The sequence below is a fragment of the Theropithecus gelada genome, chromosome 1 (assembly GCF_003255815.1).
Source record: "Theropithecus gelada isolate Dixy chromosome 1, Tgel_1.0, whole genome shotgun sequence".
Taxonomy (NCBI): Eukaryota; Metazoa; Chordata; class Mammalia; order Primates; family Cercopithecidae; genus Theropithecus; species Theropithecus gelada.
In genome coordinates, this window is record NC_037668.1 from 214,084,392 (window position 1) to 214,104,119 (window position 19,728).

General features: G+C 38.7%; 1 protein-coding gene across 2 annotated transcripts in view; it reads left to right on the forward strand.

Moving 5' to 3' along the window:
- Positions 1–19,728, forward strand: part of FMN2 (formin 2) — a 399,343-nt gene that overhangs the window by 222,927 nt on the left and 156,688 nt on the right. The gene's annotated exons all lie outside the window — the stretch shown is intronic.

Here is a 19,728-nt window from a genome sequence, read left to right on the forward strand (position 1 = left end):
GAAAGTGGAGAGTACGGCTGTGAGTGTTAGAAAGTCTAACAGTATGGGTTCAATTGGTATATAAACCATAGACTAATATAAGCAGAAGCGTTTAATATAATGAATGATTAACCTATGATGGAAGAGTACAGGAATGTAGTGATAACTTTAACAGCACCCTAGGGATGAGTAAGCATACCCAAGTTCGGATAAGCTTGGAAGGGGGTCCCCTTTCTAAGGCTGGGATGCAGATCTCATTGGAGGAGATGTGGTCACAGCCCACTGGTTTGCCTGGGCCATAGCTGGTCATGTCTCTGGGCAAGCAGGAAACACCCTTCTGGGGGCAGGTGAGCTCCAGCGAGTGGGCAGATATGCAGGAGTTAGGATGCTACAGTGAACGTGAAGCCCAGAGTGTACAGTATCCATGTAGGGAGGGCCCAGGAGACAAACCTCAGGGCACAAGCGAGCCTTGGCTGGTGCAAGTGCACAGTGCATAGTGTCTGCATTGGGGGCAAACTGGTCTCTGAATCTTGGTCAGGACTGCAAGGTTGCCAAAGGGCGCTGCACTCTGGGTGTGCTGCTGGGGTGTGGCAGAGCACCCCCACATGTCATTATACACCCACCCAATTGTGCTGCAGAAAAGGCAAACTGCATACCAGAAACAGGAAGAGGAACCCGCTTCCTCCAGCAGTGCCCCTCCATCGCCTCCTACTGGCAAAGCATAACATCGTATTCGCTATTAACGGGGAGCTGCTGAGCCCAGTCCGTTATCTCGGATTCAGTTCTAGAAGGTAAACTGAGGGATAAGAGGCAGTAACTGGCACAGATGGTAGGGATGGTTGAGATTTTAGGAGGTATTGTCTCATCTGGCATGACAGTCACATGTGTTTGTGACTTCATATGGTAGGTGTCATGCTCATATGAAAGTGTCTCTAGAAACAAAAAGTGATATGCACGTGCTTAGACTTGGCTTGAGTCCTCTTAGGAAATCTTTCCAACTTTATCATGTTGGTATAAGGGTAATTATTAATTTCAGGTCTGACACAGTGTTTGAAAGATAGCTGAATAGTCTTAATTTTGCCTTAATAGTGTAATAATAACATTTGAGGCTACATGTGAATTTTATCTAGAAAAAATAAACATATTTAAACTCAATTTTTAAATTAAATATATGAGTAATAATCTTATTTGGCATTCCATTTCTTATCCTTGAAGAAAAAAATATTGCTAACCTAAATCCTTTCCCATAAATACAACACACTTTCTTTTTGCCAGATGCTTAAATGTCATTGGTCTGTTTTAAAGTAGTTCTATTTGATCTCTGTGAAACAGATGGAAGTATTTGTTATACAAACCTTATTTAGAATGTAATCTTTTTTTCTCTCCTGATTGCATATGTTTGGCAGTGAGCTTTCTCTTCTAGATGTGAATGAATCTTGGGCAGCCTCCAAATCTAAACACACCCTAATTTCAAAAACCACAATCCTGAGGACTCAATTCCTGTTTACTGAGGAATTAAAACCTAGTGAAACCACATAGTTACTAAATGCAGTACAACCTAGTGAGTTTTTAAAAACAAAAGTCATTATAGTTTATTTAGGGTTATTGACTATCATTAAGTTCAGAGAGTAACTGTCTTTTCCTAAGCAGTATATAATATTTACAGTTGGTTAAATATATCTATTGCTTCTGAATCTTGAAATATACTCCTTATATGGCAAAGTGAGCTTGTGAGGTGGATGGGAAGCAGTAGACTGCGCTGTGGGGAATGAGGGAGCAGAAGAGGAAAATTACTCATTTTTTTAAGTGTGTTAAATGACTAACTTCAATTCAAAAATGTGTCTGTTAAAATATTCATATATAACTATCAGTTGAATTGTGTTTTTCTGAAAATCAATTTTTTCTTTCTTTTATATTTAAGAAACAAATAAAAAGTCTTAAGTATTAAAACCAAACCAAACCCTGGACATGAATACTATTAGAAGTTCAACTGAAGAAAAAAAATGAAAAAAAGATAGGAAGGGAAAAATTTCAACGCCCCTTTGGAATGAAACAGTTCTAATCCAATTAGAAGGAAGAAAAAAAAAAGCAGGTAAAGTAGAAAGAATTAGAGATCTACATTTACACTTCTCAGGATTGGATTTCACAGGCATACTTTATAGTTTTAGCAATCTTTGCTTAAAGATTACTAGGGTAGTAGTTGATATACCATAAACTTTAATCTGGAAGAAGGATATCATTGCATGCCACATGATATAGCATCCTCAAAAGTGTATACCGTATTACATTAGTGAAAATGAATTGGATTAACTATTCTGTGTTCCCATAACTTCCTAGAGGAATTTAATTGATTCATGTTTTAGGCAACATTTAATCATCAGTTTCTTCAAACGAAAATGAGAGGAGTATTGACTTTCCCCACATAGCCATTTTAAAACCATACTCTCATATTTCATTGTTTTATTGAGTTGGTTCATGGAATCCCTGCAAGTATGCTCATTTTCAGACATAAACGTGCTTAAGGTGAATTTCAGAATTAAAAAAAAAAGAAAAGCTTTGGATCTTGAATCACTTACAGATTGACTCTATAAACTTAATAAAAGCCAGAAATTCTGTTTCTTTCTTGTTAATCTAAGGTGTGACACTGCCTGTCAAAACATAAAATTATTGACTGATTTTTTGATAGTTATGCTTCTTTTGGATAAACCAACTATATTGCATAAATTCCTGGAAAATGAAAATTAAAAGATTAACACAATAGCGTTTGAAATATGTGGAAATAAATGACCGGGGATTGTTCTTATACGTTGTTCCTGTTCTTTTCTTTTCTTTTCTTTTCTTTTCTTTTCTTTTCTTTTCTTTTCTTTTCTTTTCTTTTCTTTTCTTTTCTTTTCTTTTCTTTTCTTTTCTTTTCTTTTATTAAGAGACAGGGTCTCACTGTTTTGGCCAGGCTGGAGTGCAATGGTATGATCACAGCTCACTACAGCCTTGAACTCCTGAACTGAAGTGATCCTCTTGCCTTACCCTCTCGAATAGCTGAAACTACAGGCATGCACCACCATGCTGGCTTTCTGTTATTTTAATATGATATTTTTATTAGTTGACATCCAAAAAACTGACACTGTAGAGCAGAGAGCAGTTTCATGTTCACATTGTGGAATTTATGGCCATTTTCTTTTTCTAGGCAGGTAGGTTCTCTGAGCACTTTTCCTTCACATTTGTTTTTAATTTTGCATGGTCTGTCCACTTTGCCGTCTTGTAGCCCTCTGCTCTCCAGCCACCTACCCTCTCTTAGTTTCTAAAAACCATGCAGATCCTACTACTAGAACAGCAGTGACAAAAGGTGTTCATTCAGGCGGGCGATTTCCACTTGCCATCTCCTTCTAGTAAAAGTCTCCTGAATCTTCAGTTCTCATTCTTTTCTTCCTTAGAAATTCTTTGTATCAAATCCTTCCATTTCAGACTCATACAGCAACATGCACCTTATCTTTAGAATACTTGTAAACCTAGACAATATATACATATTCACTTTTCTTTACTGCCATTCTCTCCAATCTGATGAAAGTTCTATTGTTTTTCCTTGGTATTGTATCTCCTTGGCACATAGTAAGCACTACAAAAAACAGTTACCAGATGAATGCACATAATTGTTTATGGCAGTTAGAACACTACCCTTGACAAGTTCTCTTAAATAGAATTTCTTTTAAAAAGCCAGGGCTTTGATCATGATTTTAATGATGACATTGTTTCTTGGAAGAAAGAGTAATTCTGTGATCAGATGTTCCACAAAGTAAATTTGATTATCAGTGTTTACTTTTACATTTGAAATAAAGACTATTGCCTTCTTGGTCATTGTGACAGAAAGCAGAGTAACAATGTATTATAGAATCGGTTATCCCAAGTAAAATGCACTTGTTGAACTGATCAGATTGATGCCCTACACACTTGACCACCACACTTATCAATTGGCACATCAAGATTAGTGTCTTCCTTATATGTCAATGCAAAAGACTTAAGAGATTATTTTTAGAACTCCCCAGCACTTCTTCCTGTTCCTGACCTTTTCCTTCCCCTCACCCACCCGTGCATCTTGTTCCGAAGTACAAGACTCAATACAGAAATTAATCCCTTGGAATTTGCTAGGTCACTTCCTATTGCAACATTTGCTTTGTAGGTGACCAGTTACCACTTACCCTTTCTTTTGGGTGGTCTTTACAAGGTGAGCTGTCTACAAAAAGATGAGTCATCTTTTTGGATGGGTGTAGTTAGAGCAGGCCATTAGTTCTCCATTCCACCCATCTGATGTCTCCTTTTTCTCCCATCCAAGTGGGAGCACTTATGCTTCCTTTTCCTAACAAATATGCATAACACCTTTTTCACTATTCTGAAAAGAAATGGATGGATAATAAATCTATATACATAACTTAAGTCATCTATTGTGTGACAGTATAAAGTGGTACAGTCATGTATAATATTATATGATGTATTTAATTATGTAAATGCTTATGTATGATTGAACCAGAATATATAAGAAAGTAGATATCTGTTAGGGTATTTATAATCATCTTGAATACAATATCTAACAATGGTTTTATCACCGCTAATAAGATTTTCCAAAATAGTTAACAGTTAGTAAATTCGAAGTATAGTATTTCTTAGGTACTGCTGCATGGCTTTATTCCTGGACAGCTCTGTGTACCTTAAAATATAAAATAAGATATTTAATTAATACTAAAATAATGTATATAAAATAGCGTACATTGCCCAGGCACGGTGGCTCACACCTGTAATCCCAGCACTTTGGGAGGCCGAGGCAGGCGGATCACTTGAGGTCAGGAGTTTGAGACCAGCCTGGCCAACATGGTGAAACCCCATCTCTATTAAAAATACAAATACAAAAATTAGCTGGGCATGGCGATGTGTGCCTGTAGTCCCAGCTACCCAGAAGACTGAGGTGGGAGAATTGCTTGAACCCAGGAGACGGAGGTTGCAGTGAGTCGAGATTGAGCCACTGCCCACTTCAGCCTGGATAACAGAGTAAGACTCCATCTCAAAAAAAAAAAAAAAAAAAAATAGTGTATATTAATATCCTGAAAAAATTTAATGCGTACTTTTTTTGTCAAATTATGCTTTTGTACATAAAAAGCTACTAAGGAAGATGCTGGGTATCTATTACTCTCCTCTGCAAGGAGAAAGTAATTTTGTTGGGCAGCTACAATATGCATACAATTTTAATTATCATATAAGAATTCCACTGCTAGCATTCTATGAATAGTAGTTTAACAGAAAACACATCACAAGGCATTTTAATTACCAACCTTAAAAAAGGGGGAGTAGATCATAAAGACTGTGGTGTTTTGGGAGGGGAAATATGGCGTCCATCTGTAGTGAGCAGTGCAAATATTGCTTGAATGGAAAGGAGAGAAAGGGAGGGTTGCTGTATTATGTCTGTGCCAGATTCACATTTCCCTCTGAAATGCTAGGTTCAACTACTGACATATTTTAAATCACAGGCCTGTCTTCAATATGTACTGACCTGAAATGAAAAAAATAGTCCGGGTTTCTACTTTTTAAAAAGAGAGAGGGAAGAGGAAAAGCTAAAGGATCACTGTTATTGTTGTCCTCAAATTCTTTATAAAAATAGCTGGAGAATAAATCCTTAATAAATATAAAAATTTTGGAATACTTTCATGTTCGTTTCATCCTAGCTTTGATCCTTGCTGCTATTTTTCCTCATGTTTTCAGTTCTAAATGTAACCCTGTTTGATAATGGAAACACTTGTTCGCTTCTCCTTTTATTGCGACCTTTTTTGGTTTCTCAGGAGGTCTTTGCTCAGGAGAACATGAATTGCACATCCTTGTGTGTGGTGTTGAATTGTTTGTACGTTCCCAGTCTGCCTCTACCAGCCATTGTTTTTACATAAATTCTATTCTTCTGTGATCTGCCTCATTTGTCTCTTTTGAGAACATTAACAAACCTTTTAGCTTAGTGGAATACAAAAGTGTTTCCTGCGCATTCACTCTTTAATAACTATTCAGCTCTTCTGGGAGGACAGTTTCTTCTGACACACACAGAGTAAACATTTTCCAGTAATTTTCCTTGATGGCAGGCAAGCATTAGGGAAATGGTGCAGTTGGCTAGCAACCCCAGTAAATTTTGCCAGCCTGATGCCATAAATGTTCAGTAGGCTGTCTTCAGATTCCTTTATTCTGCTGATGTTACAGAAATGGACTTAAGACTAAGCATATTGTAGTTTATGTACAGGACTTTCAGGTTTGGCCTGTGTGGACATATAAGGTAGAGGTTTTTGAATGGTAGCAAATATAATTGTTCTCATGCCTGCTAACAACCTTGGTTATGACTAAAGCTGGGTCCTAACTTAAAATTATGCATGAACAGTAAAAACATTTGATGGTTTTGATGTATTATGCTTGATAGGGTCATCACCCTTCCCTTCTTACTTCCCATGATTGCAACAACTGCAGTTTAACTGGGTAATAAATTTATTAAGGGAATAAATAGTCAACTCTCTTAATAAGGATGTAGAACTCCTATCATGTTTTTCTTCACTGAACTTATTTAGGAACTTGAGTGATTCCAGATGGTATTACATGAGCATTTGGCTCTGAATTTCTTGTTTTCTCACGTTTGCCAACATACAAGTGTTCAAGACTTTCAGGTCCCCGAGGAGCTGTTCAGCCATTGGATATACAACTTTAGGTTGCTATGGTATATTTGATTATTCTTTTGAAAGTTCTCCTCAGCCCTTGGTATTTGAAAATATTAAAATTATTTGATGTAACCTGGAGAAGAAAGATCTGTGGAACTGTAGTGCGTGAGTCGGTGGACCATAAAAAGGACATCTCTCGAAAAGCTAGTTTTTGAGATGAGACGAGATCAACGAGTAGTATATAGACCACCCATAAACTCTTGAACGTGGACTGTGTAAAAATGTATTTAAGTGGCCCTTTAATAACGCAAAAGTATTTTCCCTTAAATGTGCTGGGAAGCCCCCAGTCCAACACACAAAAGGTGATTTCATGCATAACATATATGTAGATTTTTTACATACTCAAATAAAATGGGAGAACCTAACCATCGGATCTTTTTTCCCCTCCAATAAATATTTAGAGTCAACCTACTGTGTGCCAGGCACAGTTCTAGGTGTTGGTATTATAAAAATGAATATTATATTCACCTCTTTGAAGAGCTTTGGATGTAATGTGGGTGACAAACATGAAACCAAATAATTAAAGCCTAATGTTCTTAAGTGCTAGAGAGAGTTTTTTGGGAAGAGTGGGGCAGTTGCTGAAAAGGCAACAAGGACTTGATCTTGGGGGAGGTAGAAGGATGTTCATAAAGAGGCAGTATCTGGGATTGTTCTTAAGTGTTGGTCAATAATATGCTACAGAGAAGAGATAAAGTCCCAGCAGATGGAGCAGTATGATCCAAGGTATGTACGTAAAAATCTATACTGTGTTTTAGGTGAGGAATTTTGTGTTGCTGAAAAGTAGTGCATAGGGATTTGGGAGTTGGAGGAGGAGGGGCAGGGATTGAGACTGGCAGGGTTGGATGTGGACAGATTGCTCTGGGATAGCAATAACAGTGAGAGGGAGAAGTCTGTTTCTAAGATGTTTTTCAGGGGAAGACTCAACAGGAAATGTTGCTAATGGGATGTGGGAGAGAGGAGACCATACACAGGCTTGTATGGGTGTTTGGATCACCATAGCTGGGCTTGGATGTTGAAAATGATGAACAGATTTGGGGACAAAACGGAACGGATGATCAATGGGTCATTTTGTTTTTTTTTTTTCTTTCAAATTTTTATTTTAGACTTATTATAGATTCGGAGGACTTTGTAAAAATAGTGTACTGTGTCCCATATACCCAGTTTGCCCCAGTGATAGCATCTAATAAAACTATAATATGACATCAAAACCTGGAAATTTACATTGGTATGATCTGTGGACCTTTTTTGGATTTCACCAATTTTGCATGCACTCCTAGTGGATATGGGCATGCATGTGCACATGTATGTGTGTATAGTTCTATGCACTTGTATCACATGTTGATTCATATAACTATCAGCACAATCAAGATGTAGAACAGGATGAGCGGGTGGCTTATGCCTGTAATCCCAGTACTTTGGGAGGCTGAGGCAGGCAGATCACAAGGTCAAGAGATTGAGACTATCCTGGCCAACATGGTGAAACCCCGTTTCTACTAAAAATGTCAAAATTAGCTGGGTGTGGTGGCGCACACCTGTAGTCCTAGCTGCTCAGGAGGCTGAAGCAGGAGAATTTCTTGAACCCAGGAGGTGGAGGTCGTGGTGAGCCGATATCATGCCACTGCACTCCAGCCTGGTGACAGAGACAGACTCCATCTAAAAAAAAAAAAAAAGAAAAGAAAAGAAAAAAGAAAAAGAAAAGAAAGATGTAGAATGATTCCACCACCCAAAACCACCACCCAAAGAATCCCTTGTGCTACCCCCTTATAATTACACTATCCCTTTCTCCATGCCTAGCCCCTGGCAGTTAATAATCTGTTTCCATCCCTATAATTTTGTCATTTTGAGAATGTGATATAAATGGAATCATATGGTATATAACCTTTTAAGATTAGCTTTTTTCCACTCAGCATAATTTCCATGAGATCCACTCAAGTGTTGAGTGCATCAATAGTTCATTTCATTTTCTTGTTGAGTAGTATTTCATGGTATGAACATACTGTTGTTTAATCTTTCACCTACTGAAAGGTATTTGGAGTGTTTGAGTTTTTGGGTATTACACACAGAACTGTTATGAACATGTATGTACATAATTTTTTGCATGTCGACTTAAGTTTTCTTTTTTTTGTGATAAATGCCCAGGACTGCAATTGTTGTGTTACAAGTTGTGTATATTTAATGCTTTAAGAAACTGACAAACTGTTTTCCAGAATGGCAGTACCATTTTCCATTCTCAGCAGCAATATATGAGAGATCCAATTTTGCTGCATCCTTGGTATGGTTACTAATTTTTATTCTAGCTGTTACAATAGATTTGTAGTGATAGTCCATCATGATTTTAATTTGCATTTCCCTAATGGTGAATGACGTTGAACGTCATTTCATGTGCTAACTTGTCATCCATGTATTCTCTTTGGCGATATGTCTGTTTATGTCTTTTTCCCATTTTCTAGTTAGATTGAGTTGCTCATTTGTGCCACCTCAGATCACCTCTTTCTGCCTTGTTGCTGCTGGGTGGAGGTGGAAGTTTGGCTACCCACTGGGCCCCTAGATGCCAGGTTGATGGGAAGTTGGAGCAGGCATTGTGTTAAGTAGCACTGTGTCATACCCACTTGCTCCACCTCCTAGCTGCTGGAGTGACAGTTCAGCTCTTCACTTAACACCTCAATGGGAGAGTTTTTCATCTGGTGTTTGGCGTAGGGCAGGTATTAAGAGAAAGGTTTTTTGCTCTGCCAGACCACCTTTTTCCTAGTCCTTTGTCTGGAGGAAGGCAGCTGGCTTTTCTTTTCTTTCCCTGTATCTGCTGGTGGTTCCAGGTTCTAAGCTTCTCTAGCACCCACTCTGGGATAAATGAGAAGAAAATAGAAAACTCAGGAAGTTCATCACCGTGCTGTTAACCATATTGTGAGGTTGTTGTCCAGTCTGCCTTTTTTTCCACCCTTCGTGGCTTCCCTGTGTTTGTTCGTACCGTGATGTTCAGGTATTCTAAAAATAATGGTTAATCATTAAAAAGTTTTGAATAGGATATACATGCTCTCATTTGCACCTTTTAAAAACAATCACATTAAGTACTTCATAGAACTTGTATTAGAGAGGGTCAGGAATGATTTAGGGGAGACCAATCAGGATATTAGAATAGTTGAGTTGAGAGATGGCAGTTTGGACGAGGATGGTGACAGTGGAGGTGGATCTGAGACTCAGTGATCCATTGGATGTGGAAGTGAAATGTGGGTAGATGTTTAGGATAACCCCCAGCTTTCTGGGTGGGTGACTAGTTTTCTAATTTACCGGAATGAGGATCACTGAAGATTTAGAGGAAGAAAATCCGAGTTGATTTTTAAATATGTTTTATCTAAGATGCTTCTGAAGTACCCAGGTGAAAACGTTGAGAAAGTAATTGTCTGTCTGGACATGGAATGAAAATACAGGCTTAGAAGGGAAACCAGAGCTAAATGTATTTATTATATAGTGTGGTGAGGTATAGTGGATGAAGACCTGGCAGTGGGGACGGAGTAGGTTCAGCAAAGGGAGGGAGGAGAGTCACAAGAAGAAGATGTGATGTAATCAAAGGGAGCAATATTAGGATGCAAGGTTGCCTAGTAAACATGAAAGTGTCAGGGGTGGTGGTGTTTGCGGAGAGAGGCAAAGGCTTAGCATTTAGCTACATTGTGAAATCGGAGAGAAAATGAATAAAGGAACTCATAAAAGTTTGGTCAGCCCAATATTTCTACATTCTATCCCTTAGAACACTGGTTCCTTGGGGGTATCTTTCTGTCTCTCTGTCTTAGACACACACAAATGCACACATGTTTTGTGAGAAATTAAGTATAAGGAATGCTGCTAAACAGAACTAGTCTTTCCAACAGCATAATTTCTAAGAGTGTTTAGCATCGTGAGTCTTCACAACAGATGTGGTATACAACAATTCCTAAGACATCTCAGGGACTTAAGTTAGTGTTCTCTGGGAGTTAGTTCTTGTAGACTGAAATGACATTGTCTAGGAAGGGACTTTCCCTAATGGAAGTGAAAAAGACTGGGAGAGGGAAGGTTTGTTAGTTGAATGTTCAGAACCTAGAAATTCTTTGATATGATTAATTAATGTGTAAGCGTGGAGCCACTTTGTTCATGTATTTGGCCATAAGGAAGAATGAGCCTATTTCAACATTCGAGAGAGAGTTGCTTCGCACCATTCATAAACTTAGCAGAAATGGATATCAATTCAATATCACATCTGCCTGTTTCCCCTCCCCTGCAAAGGAAACATCTTCCTGCTTTTAGAGTTAATGATTTTTTTCCCCAGGAGTTGAAATAGTACAATTCGGTTGCAGAAGGTATATGGGTCCGGGGTGGTGGAGGTTAAAGTATTTGTTGAAATCTGCAATGACATCTAGGAATCTGAATCTGCACTGGCTGGTGGTGACTGGTGAAAGCATCCAGGTTAGCAGCAACTGGGGTCTGTTTCATTTATAGGCAAACACAGTAAATCTTCAGAAAGGAATATTCTGCTACAAAGCTGCAAATGATCAGGGTGAGAGTGGGAAGGGGCAAAAGGAAGGAGCAAAGGATAGTTCTTGTAGACTGAAACAATGTCATCTTGGAAGGGACTTTCCCTGATGGAAGTGAAAAAGACTGGGAGAGGGAAGGTTTGTTAGTTGAAAGTTTGGAAGCTGCAAATTCTTGTATGTGATTAATTAATGTGTAAGTGTGTAGCCACTTTGCTCATGTATTTGGCCATAAGGAAGAATGAGCCTATTTCAGCAATGGCTCATAGTTGTGCCATGTAAATAGTAAAGAACCAGGTACTTAGCACAGAAGACAAAAGAAGACAATTGTAGCTTCCTCACATATCTGAAAGAGATTTTGAAATGACCCTAAAGAGTGGACCTAGGACCAATAGCTAAAAGTAGAGGAAATGTTTTGGTTAGTATAAAGAAGCCCATATTTTTGGTGTTTCTGAACACTGTTCTTTAAAGATGTGATGACCAATTTAGGAAGACAGTGAATTTTGTCACTTAAAGTGCTTAAGTATGGGGGTTTGTGGTTGAGAATTTAATGATCAGCTAGATAGGAAGGTTTTATCAAACATTAGTTCTCAGTGTCTGCTCCATGGATGCCCAGGGATTCTTGCTATTCTGTCTGAGGGGATCTGCAAGGTCAAAACTGTTTTCCTGATCCCACTAAGATGGTATTTGGTTTTAATATTCCATGTGATGAGGTGGGAAGTAAACATAAAGTCTACTGCATAGCAAAGTATGTAGTTATTTTGATGAAAAAGACTGCTGTGATCATTTACATTGTGAATTGAACTTGTTTTTTCTTTTTCATTGAACACCATTTCTACTTGAAAACCAGACTGCAAACCATGGTTATTCATAGCTTGATATTTGCTGAAAAATTTTCTTGAACAAAGTAAGCTAGTTACTTCAAGGAAAACCACTCAGAGTATTTGTTGCCAATGATAAAATCTAAGCTCTAAAGCAAAAGTTAGCATTTTGGAAGTCTTTTATCTGCCAGCATGAGCTTGAAAGTTTCACCTATACTTAAATACTTTTTTCTGATGGGATTGCAGATGATATTTTTAAAGAACTGACTTTATTTTTAGTACTCTAAAATGACATATCCCAGAATTTGGAAGCTCTGTGTAAATCAGTGAATCAATAATTTTTAGATGACCATTCTCATTGTAAGATAGAACAATACATTTTTATGTAACGTAGTACAAAAAGTAAATTGATATGGTTTTCACTTAGTGTAGTACTAAAGATTATCTACACTTATCTGAAAAAGCTATTAAAATATTCCTCACTTTCCCAACTACCTATCTATATGAAGCTAGATTATTTTCCTATACTTCATCCAAAGCAGCAAATCACATTAGATTGAATGCAAAAGCAGATACAGATTCCAGCTATAAGCTGGACAATAAACAGAACTTCAAAAATGTTAAACATTGCAACTCTCCTAACTTAAAAGAAAAAAAATCCAATTATTTTTACATTAGTGGATTTTTATGATTTTGATGGAAGGAATACATATTTGAAGCACTTCCTGGTTTAATATCTAATATGGTAAATATCAATAGCTATACAGATGCTCCTCAACTTATGATGGGGCTATGTCCCAGCAAACCCATTATAAGTTGAAAATATCTTTAATAAACAGTACTTCTAATATACCTAGCTTATCTACCAAATATCGGAGCTTACCCTAGCCAGCCTTAAACTTGCTCAGATCACTTACATAGCCTACAGTTGGGCAAAATCATGTAACAAAAAGCCAATTTTATATCAAGTTAATATAAACATTTTGAGTCAAAATTCAAAATATGGTTTCTACTGAAAGTCTATTGCTTTTCCCACCTCAACTTACTACGGTTTAAAAAAAAATCATAAACCGTAGTAAGTTGGGGACCCTCTGTAATCCTCAAAAAGTAAAGCTCCTTAGCATCTTGTATAATTTTTAGGAGAGAAAAGAATCTTGGGTCTAAAATGCTTGAGAATTGCTGTAGTTGATGGCCTGTGCTTCTTTCCACCCCTGAGATTTTTATGATTCTATGATATTATACTAATTCAGTGCTTGCTGAAATTGTCCAAGCAAAGGAATTTCTCTGTTCCTTGCCAGGAGTGCCAACACTCAGGCTTTGCTATGACAGAGAGAGGATTTAGTGATGAGAAACAGACAGATATTGTCCCTGTCCTCGCAGAACTTCCAGTCTCTGTGTGGAAGATATAAACCCAAAATTCACAAAAGTAAATAAAATTACAGTGGCAGTATGCTAGAGAGGAAAAGTAGTTGGAAGAGGTTCTTTCATCAGGAAACAGTTTCCCCATGAAGTGATTGAGCATGTAATATATAAGAGCCTTTCAGACCGAGGAATCCACACATGAAGGGCACTGTGGGGGATGGAAAGAGCTATTGTTTCATCATGTCACCATGAGAGAGGGCTTGCGGCTGGCACACACGGACCTGGAAAAGAGTGAAGCTGAACCGTGGGCCCCTTGATGTTCCATGGCAAGCATGTTGGCATTTATCCTTTGCAAGATATTTAGGAGGTTAATTTTTTTGTCTGTCATAACTTCTCTAAACCTGTTCTTTATCTTCATTGTCCTCAAGTTAATTTCATAATAACTTGATTTCCCTGCCTGATCTTCCGCCATCCCCAAGAACCCCCCTCCTCTTTATTTTCCTTGGCTGATTCATCACTGTTGAATTTTAGTTCCTTTTCTTCTCTCCCTTTGTTTGCATTCCTCGCACATTGACTCTTCAGACCTTTTTCTTTTCTTTTTTCTTTTCCTTTCCTTTCCTTTCTCTCTCTCTCTTTCTCTTTCTTTTCTTTTCCCTCCCTCCCTCCCTCCCTCCCTCTCTCCCTTCCTTCCTTCCTTCCTTTCTTTCTCTCTCTCTCTCTCTTTCTCTCTCTGTCTCTCTCTCTCTCTGTGTGTGTCTCTCTCTCTCACCCAGGCGGGAGTGCAGTGGCCCAATCTCAGCTCACTGCAAGCTCCACCTCCCAGGTTCAAGTGTTTCTTGTGCCTCAGACTCCCGAGTAGCTGGGATTACAGGCATCTGCTACCACACCCGGCTAATTTTTTGTATTTTTAGTAGACACAGAGTTTTGCCATGTTGGCCAGACTGGTATCGAACTCTGTAACACAGGCAGTCCACCCGCCTTGGGCTCCCAAGGTGCTGGGATTACAGGTGTGAGCCATGTGCCTGTCCCAGACCTTTGACCTTTTTCACTCTGTGTCATCCTCTTCAACCTGACCATCCTCATTTATGAGCAGTAACCTCACTTCCAAATTTAGTCACAAAGTTGAGATCATCCGCGTGGAAGATCTTTCTAATATTCTTTTCTGTATCAAAATCCTCTGTGTCCTTGTTCTTCCCTTCCATTGTTGTTCCCATTTGTGAGGATAAAAGTGTCTCCTTTCTTACATTTTCTATCTCTGACCTCGTCTCTCACATCTCTGCTGGCTTCTCCTCATCCTCCTGCCTGTTAGTCCTCCTCCTGCCTGCTTCTTGATATGTGAGCATCCCCCAGGATCTGTCCTTGGCTGACTTCTGTCTTTCCTCTGAAGCTTCCTCCCCAGGGTTCTCTTTATGTCTGACTTAAGGATAGCTGATTCCCAATGGTATCTTTTGCCCTCACAGCTCTCCAAATGTTCCGAGTTCTCTCAAGCCTCACTGTCATACTACCATTACTTAGTACCACTAAAGGAGCACCTGTCACACTGTTCCATGGCAGTTTATTCTTTTGTCTACCTCCTGTTTGGGCTGCCCGAAGGCAAGAGTTGGAATTTGCTAGCCCTTGTTTTTCCCCTTACCATAACAGTGAGTTGTGGTCTGGAAGTGATACTCATTTGATGAATCGAACGCACCAATTCCAAGCCTGCTTTACATTCCTACCACTTTAGAGATCTCCCCACCTGGACATTCCAATTGGGTAATTTTTCATTTGCTATTGATTTATATACTATTCTGGTGAAGTTACCTTTTCCAGAGCACTGTTGAATAGGAGAGGGCATTATTTAAAAATTGGCACTTGACAAATCTGATTTTTAAAAAAATACAAACAAACTATGCTACAAGAAGTGGTTTAAGGCCAGGCACAGTGGCTCATGCCTGTAATCCCAGCACTTTGGGAGCTCAAGGAAGGCAGATCTCTTGAGGTCAGTCAGGAGTTTGAGACCAGCCTGGTCAACATGGCAAAACCCCGTATCTACTAAAACTACAAAAATTACCTGGGCATATATGGTGGCTGGCACACACCTGTAATCCCAGCTACCTAAGTGACTGAGGCATGAGAATTGCTTAAATCTGAAAGGCAGAGGTTGTAGTGAGCTGAGATCATACCACTGCACTATACCCTGGGCAACAGAGTAAGACCCTGTCTCAAGAAAAAAGAAAAGAAGAAGAAGAAGGAAGAGGAAGAAGAAGGAAGAAGGAGGAGGAGGAGAAGGAAGAAGAAGGAGGAGGAGGAGGAGAAGGAAGAAGAAGGAAGAAGAAGAAGGAAGAAGAAGAAGGAAGAAGGAAGCAGCAGCAGCAGAAGAAGACAAAGAAGAAGCAGAAGAGGAAGAAGAGGAAGGAGAAGAAGAAGGAGAAGGAGAAGGAGAAGGAGAAGAAAGAAGAAGAAGAAGAAGAAGAGAAGAAGAAGAAGAAAAGAGAGAAGGCAAAAAAAACAAAAAGAGGTTTAGCTCTTGGACTAGTCCACAAATGACTATTTTAAATCTTGCATTGAAAAAAAATATTGTAAAGAAAACCATAGCTGTACTATGTTATAGTTATGGGGGTATTTACCTAAATAATGAATATTCACTGCATGTCTGTAATTTGTTGGAGGTGTTTACAGACTATGAGGGGAATTCTAAAATGCGTCAAAAGCTTTAGGGATTGGCTTGCGCATTTCTTTAAGATGATTAATATTTCAAAATGTGTGGATTCAGGTGTACCACTACCATCTTTGTGCATGTCAATCATTGCTGTGGTTGTAGAATGAAAAGAGATATGTTTTTGAAGTAATTGGTTGAAGGGGGAAAATGAAGGGGATTCAGACTGTATATATAGGCTGAGGCAGGCAAACAGCTTGAGCCCAGGAGTTTGAGACCAGCCTGGGCAACATGGAAAAACCCCATCTCTACAAAAAAAAAAAAAAAAAAAAACTTAGCTGGAGGGTACTCCCAACTACTTGGGAGGCTAAGGTGGGAGGACCTATTGAGCCCAAGAGGTCAAGGCTGCAGTAAGCTGAGATCACGCCACTGCACTTCAGCCTGGGTGACACGGTGAGACCCTGTCTCAAAAAAAAGAAGAATAAGGAAGGCTTCATTTGGCCATATTCCTCCAAAATAGGTTTAAAAAAAGAGTGTATACTTGGCCGGGTGCGGTGGCTCACGCCTGTAATCCCGGCACTTTGGGAGACCGAGGCGAGCGGATCACGAGGTCAGGAGATGGAGACCATCCTGGCTAACACGGTGAAACCCCATCTCTACTAAAAATGCAAAAAAAAAAAAAAAAAAAAAGAAAAATTAGGTGGGCATGGCGGCGGGCGCCTGTAGTCCCAACTACTAGGGAGGCTGAGGCAGGAGAATTGCGTGAACCCAGGAGGCGGAGCTTGCAGTGAGCCGAGATTGCCCACTGCACTCCAGCCTGGGCGACTGAGCGAGGCTCCGTCTAAAAAAATATAAAAATAAAAAATAAAAAAAAAGAGTGTATACTCTCTCATATAAATGCACATGTGTATATACACATAAAAACACACACATTCAGATTTGATCTTCATTATTTGCAGATTCTATATTTGCTAACTTGCCTAGTCACTAAAATATATTTTTAACTCCAAAACTGACATACTGACATGCATGGGGCTTTTGTAGTTATTTGCAGACATGTATTGAGTGGTAAAAATGTGAGTCTCCCAATATACATGTTCTTAACTGAAATCAGACAAGGCAACATTCTGCCTTTTTGTTTCAGCTCTTGTGTAGTAAGGCATCCTTTTTGCAGTCTATTTAGTACCATGTTTTTTGCACTGTTGTGCTTTTGTTAGTGATTTTGTAGTCTAAGAGGGCCACAAGCACAGTGTTGAAGTGCTGGCTAGTGCTTCTGAGCACAAGATGGCTGTGATGTCCCTGATGGGGAAAAATCTGTGTTGTGGACAAGCTTTGTTGAGGCATGAGCCATGGTGCTGCTGGCCTTGAGTATTAATGAATCAACAGAATATATTAAACGTCTTTAAACATCAAACAATGTTATGTATTGATCAGTCAATGAAAATGTTGTGACCCCAGAGGCTCACAGAAGCCCTATATTTTTTCTAGGAGTAATAGTTCAGTATATGCTGATTCCGTGCCCAGTCCGTAAATAGCAAGAATCGACCGTGTGTGTGTGTACACATAAGTATGTATATATGTGTGCATGTGTGTATATGAGAGTGAGAGGGCCAAAGATTACCTGAGGTGGAGTTAACTAAGCCCCAGAGAGAAAAAGGGAACAGAAGAGATAATATCATGTACACATAGTTGTAGAGAACAAGAAAGGAACAAGAAAGGGGCATAGATAAAGTGACAGTTCCCTCGACTTGCCATGAAGTTTACTGTTAGCCCAGGGCAGCTTTCTTTCTTTCTGAAGTGAGCAGAAATGGTCTAATAGAGTACAGGGTATAAAGGACTGTGCAATTAGTACTTCATGTGTGCTGAATAGTTTGGGGAGTGCCTCTAGAGTACTAATAGAAAGTCACTTTGTTCTGAAGACATTGATGAATTTCATCCTTCTCTTGTATCTTTAATTATTACCCTGATTTACCTTAGCCATCTTTTTGCTCTTACAGCTGCCTTTTGATTTGTTTTTGTGTTGTTTAAGAAATTTACTGTGTCCATGGAGTAGGATTCTAGTCATTCAACCCCACGTTGAGTCTATTCAACAGCTAGATTGAGTCTATATTAAGGTGTCTAAACAAAATCAAACTAAGAAACCTAATTATGTCACCAAACTGTAGCAAGCTGGATTTTTTTTTTTTTTTTTTTTTTTTATGAGGTTTTGGGTATAGAGAGGGGTTGGGCTTGGAGGTAGTTGACTAACCAACTTTCTGGTAGAAACTCTTTCCTTTAAAAGAATAAAGAGATTATAGGGATTGGAGACCTTTATGTGTTATACTTTGGTGGGGACTTGTGTGTCTTAAAACAACCCTTGCCTTGTCTATATTCTTAGCTGTAATGTTCTTTTAGAATATTACCCAAGTCTCTCATTTGCCAGAAAGATCGGTATTTGTCTTGTAATATGGCTTTACATGGTCTTATGATATTATTTGTGAGGCTGACTCTCATAGGTAACTGACAAATGAATGAAGTAGTAGTTGCTCAAGTAGTAAAATTCTTGAGCAAAGCCACAAAAAACTGAGGAGAAAAGTAAGATTACTGTGCAATTGAAATTCTAGAAGAAGAGTTTTAGTTTTTGGAGTAGCTTGGAATGTTTGCAGTAAAATGTACCTCCTTTACTTCTTTGTATTCTTTTGATGCATAACATTCCAAATGCAAAATTTATGAAACTGTCAGAGGATCAACTTCTCTGACAGATCTCTCATAAGTTCTTCCCTTGTTAAAAGAAGCTTCTTTTGAGACAAGTCTTTGTTAGTTAATCCTATCAACTGAAAACCTGCATTTCAAAACAATCAGTAAATACAAAGCAGAACCTCGCTTTGTTTAGGTGGTATCTATCAATTCTCTTGCAATCTGTCAGGCTCTAGCTTCTGTAGCAGTTCTTGGCTGAGCTGCTTGTCTATTTAAACAAAAAAAATATTGAAAGAATATTAACTTCTGAAGACTGGACTCAGAAATCATAATATGGTGGTCTATTCTTAATGCATGTAGAAAATGTGATATTTTGGCTCTTTTAATACACCTTTGTGAGTTGTAAAATAAAGACAGGACTACAAATAAAAATAATCCAAATACTCTATAAAATACAGATTTGTGCTTCCTGAAGTCTATAAAATCTCCTACCCTATATTAATATTAAAAATGTACAGGATCTTCTCTCATAAGGAAACACAGTTAGAATGACAAATTTTTAGTTTGAGATTATAAAGGGTGACAGAAGACACTTAAGAAGAAAATAAGCATGGAGTCATTTTTGTATCAAAAAGAAAATCCAGGCCAGGTGCAGTGACTCATGCCTGTAATCCCAGCAGTTTGGGAGGCCGAGATGGGTGGATCACCTGAGGTCAGGAGTTCGAGACTAGCCTGGCCAACATGGTGAAACCTCGTCTCTACTAAAAATACAAAAAATGAGCCGGATGTAGTGGCAGGTGCCTGTAATCCCAGCTACTTAGGAGGCTGAGGCAGGAGAATCACTTGAACCTGGGAGGCGCAGGTTGCAGTGAGCAGATGTCATGCCATTGTACTCCCACCTGGGCAACTACTTTATAAAATGAAATGCTTGTGTTCTAGAAAGTATTATAAACAGCCAAAATAACAAAGGAAAACTATTGTTTTAAAGCATGCTTGAATGAATAAACATTTCTCAGATCACTAAT